The 10431-nt window shown below is 43.1% G+C and overlaps 1 protein-coding gene across 10 annotated transcripts in view; it reads right to left on the reverse strand.

Annotated features, from left to right (window-relative positions):
• Positions 1-10431, reverse strand: part of FOXP1 (forkhead box P1) — a 380068-nt gene that overhangs the window by 184612 nt on the left and 185025 nt on the right. The window contains exon 1 of one of the 10 annotated variants that reach the window (XM_039733874.1): positions 10341-10359. The exons of the other annotated variants lie outside the window; for them this stretch is intronic. The gene's annotated coding sequence lies outside the window, so the exon portion shown is untranslated. Of the gene's footprint in view, positions 1-10340; positions 10360-10431 lie in introns of those variants that run through there. 10 annotated transcript variants of the gene reach the window in all.

Consider the following 10431-nt stretch of genomic DNA (forward strand, 5'->3'; position numbering starts at 1 on the left):
AAGTAACATTTTCAAAGAGATTCCTGAAAAACGAGTATTTCCATGACTGGCATCACTACAGCAGAACACAGGATTGCTGGAGGTCTTTCATTTCCCAGCTGAGCATCATGGGCAACTTTGGGCACAGATGGCCCAGGTGAGTGTGCTGGATGCACACAGCAAAACTCACAAGAGCAATCCTCTGCTTCTATCAAGTTAGACCTCAAGTCAGCAAGAAACAAGGGAAAAAAACCTGTCTGGCCCCAGAACATGACTGCTAACTAGAGTTATCAAGCCCCAGACCTCCTCCTGACTCACTGAAAAGCAAGCTCAAGTTTTCAGAACAGCTTTTGCTCAGCAATGGATCATTTATGTGGAAATCAGGACTCCAAATTTGACACCCACAAAAATCCCTTAGTTCTTGGAGACAATTTCATTTTTAATAGCTTATTTCCGTAAGCAGAGCATGAAGCAATTTCACTCAACCTGACAAATAAGTAAGGCCAAGGATGCAGCATTTAAAATTCAGAGATAACTAAACAGAAGAATTATATTTAGACATGATAGGAGCTGGAAACAGGTTCCCTTCCACTCTTACACTGAAGCTAAACAGCCATGATATGATCAAACAAGTTTTCACTTTTGCCTTGTAAATAAAATCAAAGGGCAACAGTCCTTTTTCTCTGACGTCTGTAGTTAATAAAGAAAGAATAAACATTACCTACTCTTACATGAGAAAGGAGGAGGAGAGAACATTTCTTAATCTCTTTCCAAAGAGGATTAATCTACAGTGTATTTCCACCCCAAATGCTAATGAAACAAAATGCTTTTCCTGCAGTTTTCTGGAGGGGGTGTTCTATCAAAGCTTCTCATGTGAGCGAAGTTCACCTGAGAGCATAACCAAGCCTTCAGGTGCAGTGCCAGGCCACAGAGCATCAGCTGCAGGGGGCAAGGAGAGCTTCCACCCTGCAGCAGAAACACAAAAGCTCCTAACGTTTCTTAGGGCCAACCTATCTGAGGGGTACCAAGTGCCTCACAACCACCAGTTAATTGGGGCTTAATTATGGGCTTAAAAGCTCCATAAAGCAGATGAGCTGTTATGGCTGGAGCTTGTAGGGCACAGGCAGGCCAGAGCCCTCTGTGAGTTTAACATGGGGATGGTTGTGATGGGGCCAAGTGTGCAGCGAAGCATTTATGGGTTCCAAACAACCCAGCTAGCATGACTGGAAAAGACAAGGAGCTGGGATAAGACACCCATGTCCCTTGCTGTGCCTCTGAGCCACTCGCCCACCCGCGGCAAGGGAACAGGATGAGGAAGCTATTTTCATCCCAAGTATCTGGAGCTTACAAACACCCGCTGAAAACGCAGTGCCTTATCAAAACAGGTGAGAGCCAATGCCAGCTGACGTCCCCATTTCTCTGAGGAGCTCTGCCACAAGATTGGTTTTTTAATTATTATTTTTGAGCAGAGTATTTACATGTCTGACTCTAAATAGGCTTTGGCATTTCTGCAAGGGGACCAAATGCATGACCTCGCGGTCTTGAAGAGTGATGGGATCAGTCCAGCTGCCCTTGCCTTTCCTCTGGAGAGGCCTCTTTAGCAAGGCAGGCAGACGCCTGGGAATGGGCTCAGGAGGGACAGGCCCTTACAAATACAATGTATTTTCTCCAAGGAATCAGGAAGGAAGAAAATAACTATGGCAAAAAGGCCAAGGAACAAGAGAAGTGCCTGGGCAAGACCTGGCGAGGGGAAGCGAGGGTGAGCCCAGCCTGCAGAAGAGTTTACGTTCCCTTTGAAGAGAAATATTCAGTCTGTCAGGTAAAACAGAGTATCTAACCCGTGGGAGGACATAAGATGCTACCTTGAAGAATCTGACTATTACAGGATTAGCAGCTACGATCCCTCCCTCTGAGGACACCGAATGCCAAAACCTGGCCTGAGGGTTTTAGGTGGTGAGGTTTGTCCAGGCGTGTCGGCAGGAACTCTACAACATACAGAGGAGAAATACTGTCCAAACCTGTATTATCTAAACATAGGTGCCTTTAAAATACTAAATATTTCTTCTGGAGGATAGGAAAAAAGACAGAGGAATATGAAGCCAAAATATACACATTTCTTTTGGGAGTAAAACGTGCCCCTCAAACACTTGAATTCTACTGTACAATGTATTTATACCATGTTTAAGAAACATTTGTCAAGCATATAAAAACCCCCAGAAGTTCACTGTCACACAGCTTAATTCCCTATATTCTGCCTACATGCACATATAGGGCCAGTTTGTTAGGGGGTGGAGGTGTGTAGCAAAGCACAATCTAGCGAGACATGACACCATAACGGTGAACAATAAAAGCAAGCGCAGCATATGTGCTGGACATTTGGTGAAAATAACCCAGCCACAGCTCCAACTTTGGTACATTTTCCTGTGTGGAAGCTGGTAATTCAGTTTCTGCTCTAATTCAGCTCAGCCAATAGTTAAGTTGCTCACAACTCTCCCCTGATAATTATTTGGGAATTCTGAGATTCTAGGAAATGCATATTTACTTTTCAGCCCTCTTCCTACAGAGCCCAACAAGCTGAAATATAGGGGGTTTCTTCTTTTCTTCTCTTCATGTTATGGCTTTTTCTCCAGCTAGCAGCTAGGATTCTCCCTGGCTATAAGATCTGAAATGGTAGCAATAATTATATTTTCTATTTTATTACTTGTAATTGCCCCTTTGATCAGAATCCTATGCCATTTAACCACATTTATATGGTCATCCTGCACATAGGTTCTAAATACAGAACGAATTATTTTCCAAGGGAAAACTACAGGAGCTGGGTTTCCCTTTACTGCACACACATGGAATCCCATACATTTGGCACCAATTTAGGTTATTATCATTTCATTCTTCCTTTTTATATTTGTTTCACTGTAAAAGCAATATAAAGCTCCCCATTCACTGGGAACCGCTCATTCCTTAGTACTGCCTTCCCTCATCAAGCCTGTAGCACACCCACCCTGATTAAATATCCTTTGCCAAAGGAGATACCAACAAACACATGAAATATCCCAGTGCTGGAAAGGCGACACTGCGGGTCTCAAAGCTTTGCTGATCACACACTGCAAGCCCTACCCCAGTGTGAAGCCTAGGAAACTCTTCATGCACAGCTTTGTTGTTTGTCCCGAAGTCCAAGAGTCTACAGAGACAGGCGAGTCTCCCCAGCTGGCAGACTGCCTCCAGGTCAGGCTGTCTCACACAGGACCAGACTGGCTGTCCCATCTCCAACAGCTCTGGCCAGGTCAACAAGCTGTTGGAGCCCTCCTTGCTCATGGCTGCCCCTTGCACACTGTTACCCTGCAGCAGGGAAGCACAGGGCCAGAAGATACTGTTCTCCCCCTGTAAAACAGAGGACCATTGCCTGGGGCTATATGGCTGTTAATAGTGGTAAAACCCTGACAGACTTCAGAGAACTCAAACAGAGCTGCTTTTGATTTAGGCCATGCACCTGAAAGCAGAATTTTTTCATTCATCTTCCTCAAAGTGATGGTCACGGGAAACTACCTAAATAGCCCAGCTCAAGAATTAGCAGTTATCTGGAAAAAAAGAACACGGTCTTTTGAAAGACTATCCTCAGAGTAAGTGTTTCATTTGGAGGAAAAGCCAATGTGAAGTCTAATTCAAGACAGCCAGAAGCAGGTATATGTCACAGTGGTGACACACCAGGGTGTTCCTACCTACACTGCTGGTCCTTATAGCCCCCAGGTGGTACAGGGATAATAGGAACAAAGGAAGGGGTTGAGCTGTGTGCCTTATCTCTAACAGCTTTGCTTGAGAACCTTCACCGTCCTACTTGAAGCATGTTTTTCCATCACATTGCTTTGTCCATTCAGCCAGCTTAGAGGGACATTCACATCGTCCAGTCACAGGGAAAAAATGCTGCCGGAGAAGGGTGCATGCAGCCAGAAGAACTGAAGGCTCACAGATAAAGAAACCCCAACAACTACCTGACTTTCACTGCTAGACTTTTGTGTACACTCAGGACCAGCAGCAACAGGCAGATTCACCTGGACTTCCAAAACATCCCTCTTTTCAGGATGCTCTCCAGGTGAGCCAGCTGCCTGCTGCTGGGAACAGCTGTAGGAGGCTTCCTCATATGCTGGAAAAGCAAAGCATCTGTAGGTGCTTCCAAGCTTCTCATCACAGATACCTATGCACCATCTACAGCCATGATAAGATGTGTTTACAAATAAGAACAAGCTGACAAGTGTGGGAACAGGGAATCTTCACACTTTGAAACTTGAAGTCAACTCAGTTCAGTCAAACATGGAAAAGGCAGCAGCTCTGGCACTTGGGGTAATTTCAGTGACAGACAGCTGTTCTCCTTAGCTCCTGGTAAATACAATAACAAATTCCTAGAGCTTTTTCTCCAGATACTAATAGCAGACTCGATGCTGAAAAACACTACAGAGATAGAGATCAGAGGTCTATTTTTGTTTCTACGTCTTGACACCCATGACTTTGATGGGGTAAGTATATTAACATATGATAAATTACTCTTTAATCTGTTGTAGTTATAGTTCTAGAGACAGGTTCAGTGGCTTTGCTCTCAACCACAAATATTTCTATAAAGAAACACTTGTTTTGCTGGAAAAGGGTAAAAACAAAGCAATTTGTAAACAAAGCTGGAAAAAGAGAAATCCGTCTCCCACAAAGCTCAAAACTCCTTGAAATAACTTTCTGCAGAGAGCTACCATTACCCAGGGTGAAAAACTTCTTTAAACCCAGCAATCCTGAATTACACAGAAATGCTCAAACAGGGCTGCACAGTACATCATCAGAACTGGTATAGCTCTTAATTTCCCACCTGATTGGGTTGAAAAGGTTCATATGTTGGAAAGTGTGGCAGGAGAAACTTACTGAAAATTGCAATCCAGGATCAGATTAAAGAGGGAGGATGATAAAGGTAAAATCTTCATAAATGAATTTCTTTATCCAGAATAAACTCAAAAGGTCCTGTGAGGGGAGGAAGGATATGTGTTTCATTAGGACAAAGAGAGTAGGAAAAACTATGCCTGAAACCTCTTTTTTAAAGAAGACAGCTCTTACAACATGATTTCTTTAAGGGCAAGGTATTGAAATCATTTTGGAAGAAATATTTTTACCTCCGAAGAAGATTAACACTTAAGTTTTGCACAGCACACTGCAGCATTGTTACATCCATAAAACACTAACAAGCACCAAAAGAGAGTCTCTTAGCCCAACTCTCAGTCCATCCTACTGGCATTGTCTGCTTGGGACAGAAATCCCTCCATGACACGAGAGAGGGATTCTCATCATACTAATTCCTGCAGAATCTGAAGACATGACACATCCTTTGCAGCCAATGACATCCTAAAGCAACACATACAGTAACTTCAGAGGGTTGAGCCATAGGGGTACTGCTAAAATAGACAAAATCACAAACTCTTTTCCATGAGCTTTAGGGGCCAAATTTTTCCAGCATTATTCTAGAGAATTTCTGACTTTATGGAGTTTCTGGGGAGAGTCTGCATCACCCTGTGCTGTGAGAAACCTGTTCTCTACCTGTGCTCTGGGTGGAGTCAGCTTGTACCCAGTTTTGTCAGCAACCTGAGTAGCTCTGGGTTGTGAGCACAAAGGGAACAGCTGCTACGTATTGTCTCCTGGCTGTGCTTGTGTAATGAACCCCAATGACAGCCTCAGAAAAGGCACTGGGGAGGCCTTTCCTCTTCAGGACACATTTTGCTTCAGAAGCAGACCCCAAGATTTGACACTGCACACTGATGTAGTCTATCCTGAAGAAACAGCTGGCAGATGTAACGTTCTTAGCTTTGGTGTTTTATGGGTGAGAAGCAAAAGCTCTGTGAAGGCCAAGACCCACACTACGCTCCGTGTTCGTACTCATCTCCTTGGGTGGTTTTCTTCACACCAGCCACATGTGGATGTGTACAAGGAGAACTGAAAACCTGCAAGTCACGGCAACTGGTGGCTGGAGCAGTGGGCTTGTTGGGAATGATTTCTGGTTTTTGAACCAGAAACGGGGGGTTCAACAGGGAAGTCAGATGGCCACCAGGCAGCACTTCACCACAGCACACCCCCAGCCTGCGCTCATGCGTGGCCAGGCTACCATGGAAGGGCTGCTGGAAAACAAGATGGCATGTGAGAAATGCAGAACTGAAACCAAGAGTAGGTGAGAGCCATAAAGAACGAATTCTCATTAAATGCTGGCCAGGCAGTGAGCGTGGACTCTCCCATCTGCTTGCTGCACACCCTGAAGGGGTGGAGGCCAGGGTGACATGCATGCCTTGGAAATCAGCAGCTTTTACACTGTTCACCCAGGAAGTTATTAACTTGCATGTTTGTGGGCAACTGCACAAGCTATTTTTGGTCATGGGACCCTGTGTAAGGAAAGGATTGCGAGGTTTTAATAATGATCTTCAGTTAACTTGGTTACCCACACAACAATGGCTTTCTGAGAGGCCAACTGCTGCGAAAAACTTGAGACGGGCTTTACTTCCAGAGGTATTAAACTATGAAAATATCTAACCATAATAGTAAGAAGCTATAAAAAGAGCCCTGTTTATTTCACATGATTTCTTTGTACGCCACAGTGTTATGAGAATACTTCAGCTCAATGACAACATGGTAAATTGGAAGAGATTAACTATTGAAGTCAGCACTTACGCAGCTCATTTTTGTTTGGTGTTGGTGATTTTTGTTCTTTCAAAACCCAAGTTTTCATTAATATCAGCAGGCACCACAACATTTTTTTAAATCAGAACCTGCAATTAACCTGATATTAAGGTCAGCTGATGTAAGGGCCACGAAAGGAGAAACTGACAAATAAACAGAAAGAAAAAAAACTAATGCAGACTTCTATTCTGCACTGCTGTATGTCACACAGGTAGATCTGGAGCCCACATACCCAATATGAGAAATAATCCGGTATCTCACATCTCCATTATATTGCAAATTGTATCCAATAACTTTTCTGCAACAGTGGAGCATCACAGAACACCCTACAGAGAAGGTCAAATGTTGTACTATAGAGCCCTGATCGTGTCTTAGTTCATTCCTGAGAAATACCACGGGGCCTTACTGAAACCCTTTCACTGTTAGGGTACACCAAGAGAAAAGAGGAAAAAAATAAAGATTGCATTTGTTTCTTGGAGGACCCGCATGGCTCCACGGAGAGGACACTTCCACCCTTGTTAATCCCAGCTTCTTAAAGCAACACTCAGTAAGATAATGAATCCTTTAAATGTTACATCTTGTGTCTTGCATTATTGTGGTGCAGCAACTCTCCACATCAAACAGTCATCAGCACTATTACAAAGTGGGCTTATAAGAGACTGGCTGAAAAGGCGCTGTGTGAAAAGAAGTGGAAAATTAAAGCTGAAGCAGTCGAAGAAAGGGCTTAATTTACTGGCATGTACAGTATGCAAATGAGATTACTCTCAGCTTAACTGCATCATTTATGTCCATAATAACGGCATCATCATTACAGGGCTCAAATTAAATTACACCATAATTAGCATATCAAAGTGATTGGTTAAAGTTTAAAACAAATACCCAATTTTGTTAATGAACAGCTGTAATTGTCATGTACACTTCAATGAAAACTCCCTAAACAAATATATGTTTTAGAACAGAGAAAGATTTTGAAGCAGACAGGTCTGCGGCGGAGGTAAATTGCCTAAAAAAGAATGACACAGACTATTCTATTAATGTTAATATATGCTCATCGTTTTCAGGTAATAAAACATTCTATCAAAACAAGCCTTCGCTTCGTATTTTTCGCCTCTCAACTCCACCACCACAGCGGCAAGTGTCAATGGGGAGAGGTGCTGGCCATGCCCAGCCTGCCCCACGCACGGGACATGCACAGCCCCCACCTACACACCGAGGGAGGAGGAGGAAGAGGAGGAGGAGAGGAAGACGATGAGGACGTCTCGCTAACTCTACCCTGTAGACCAGGGCTGGAGTAAGCTGATGACATGATAACACATCAGGCAGCCTACAATTCAATTTACTCTAATCTAATCACATCTACGCAGCAGTTCCAGAGGTGGAACTGCACCAGAGAAGTTTTTGCTGTTCTCGTCTCATTAAAATAAATAGGGAGGTGGGACCGGAGGGTTTGTCACTGTCAGCCTGGCAGCCAGCAACACATTTCCAAAGATACATCACTGCAAATGTACACAGCAAACACACAGTTAAAATACTCCTCAGGCAGAACGAGCTTTAACAGGAGAGCAGGTCTGCTCTGTGATATTTTAACAGTGCAGGTGAGCTCTACTGTGCTTGGAGACCAGGCCAAAGGAGCCCGGTGTCACCTCACACACAGGGTAAAATAATCCCTCTACGTCCCCAAAAATGTATATATTTGCTTATGTATTCCCTAATATTACAGGAAGCAACACAGGGAAGTATATTTTGTGCTAAAATTGGGAATGCACTTTCAAATATACTTAACAAGGAAATTGAATGTCTTATTAAATCCGTATTATCAAAACACTGTTCAAAAATTTAAAGAAAGTAGCTTTTCATTTTATTCATCGAGGAATCCATTAAAGCCTAAGCTCTGAAGTAGTATGTAAATTATGTGCCTTTCAAGGTAGAGCTAGGGCAAATTCACTCCATCAACTAATGATGAACCTCATTATGTGCAGGGAGTATTCATAATGAGGAAACAAGCCACCCGCCATTCCATGTTCTAACATAAATCCCTGTAAAATGTGAATATCTCCACGTCTAATTAAAGGCTACTAATTCCTATCATCCCCTACAAGGCCCAAAAAGCAAAAACTAGAAATGTGTTTAAAAAGACACCCTTTCATTTTACAAAACACATTTATTTGTGTTTACCATTAGTGAATTGCAGTGTCTTTTTTTTTAAAGAAAAATCAATCCCAGTTTTATAGTATAAAAGTTTGTGGGTACAAATCTGACTTGGTCTCATATTTTAAAAAGAGTTTCTGATTAGCACAGGTCAGGCTGCACAGCTTAAGAGAAAAATAAATAAAAAGGCAGAGAAAAGAAATCTCCAGTAATATGTAAGAAATAATATTTTAGCGGGAGAGGAAAGGAAAAAAGAATAACAGCTTTGCTGTCCAGGTTTGCTCTGGAACTGAGACTTCCTAAAAAAAAATAAATCTAGAGATCCCATAATAACTGGGGAAAGCAGGCAGCAGAGACAGGAAGAAGGAGAGCCAATTAAGCAACCAAGTACACAACAGGTATTTAAAAGATTTTTTGAATGATACTCAATTTAGGAAGAAGCTGCTCCCCCCGCAAAATCCCATAAGAATTAGGGATTGAAGACAACCCTGCTTAATGCAGGCTGGAAGAAAAGTGCTCTTCCACAGACTTACCTAGATTTGATATTTATACCTACAAGCGCAGCGTCCGCTCCTACGATCAAAACCACATTTCTTATTAAGTTACATAATACCCATCCTATGCATCGCCGTGAATTCATCTGCTCCTGCACTGAATTATGGATTTGCTCTCTGTACTTCCCGGCATACAAGTGGACAGGTTTGCCGACTCCCCTGAACGGAAGACGCATCACTGTTTCTTTTTCACTGCTCTGTATTAATATTTTCCTACGTGTTCAAAACAAACCGAGAAGCACAGCAAAACCTGAGAGCATTTCAGTTTGGAGGAGAAGAAAAGCATCCAATGAAGCTGAGCAACACACAGGCTTAAAAAAGAATAAAAAAAGAAAAATGATGGCATAAAGGGCTGGTTTAAGCAATGTGATAACTCCTCGCAGGGCAGGGAAGCACTTGAACAGTCGCAGAAAAGGCTGTGGTACCTTCAGATTATGTCAACCGAAAAGTTGAAATCCTCGTGTAAAAATACCCCGCACGTTTCATCCCTAGAAAAGCTTATTTAGAATTCATAGAAATTCATAGCCGCTAAGAGGAATATGTGCTCATAAAATCACAAACGCAAAAAAAAAAAAAAAAAAAAAAAAGGAAAAAAAAACCCCCAATATTTAAAAGAATAAAATAGAGCACAGAGATTAAAGTATTTCAGCAACGCAAATTTTCTAGAAATAGCTGGGCATCTTACAGGGGGAGGGAAGGGAAGGGGGGGGAATCCGGCTTCTTTAAGTTGCATAAAAATAAAACTACGCCGCGCCGCGCTGCTCCCCTGCCCGCCCCGCGCTGTGCCGGTGGGGTGGCGGTGCCGGGCTTCTTTTTTTTTTTTTTTTTTTTTTTTTTTTTCCCCCTTTTTTTTTTTTTTTTTTTCCCCTCTCCCTTCTCCTTTTAGGTCAACCAGTCATGCACTGGGAAGACAACCCTCCAAAAATAACTTGTCCCTCCCCCGGAGCGCGGAGTTGAACAACCTACCTTTGTTCTGGCGCTGCAGATAAGAAGCGGCTCCGCGGCGGGAGCCGCGGCCGCGGCGCGGGGCGGCCCGGGGGGCTCGGGCCCGGCGGCA

Source organism: Passer montanus, unplaced genomic scaffold (genome assembly GCF_014805655.1).
Source record: "Passer montanus isolate IOZ18808 unplaced genomic scaffold, ASM1480565v1 scaffold9, whole genome shotgun sequence".
NCBI classification, from domain to species: Eukaryota; Metazoa; Chordata; class Aves; order Passeriformes; family Passeridae; genus Passer; species Passer montanus.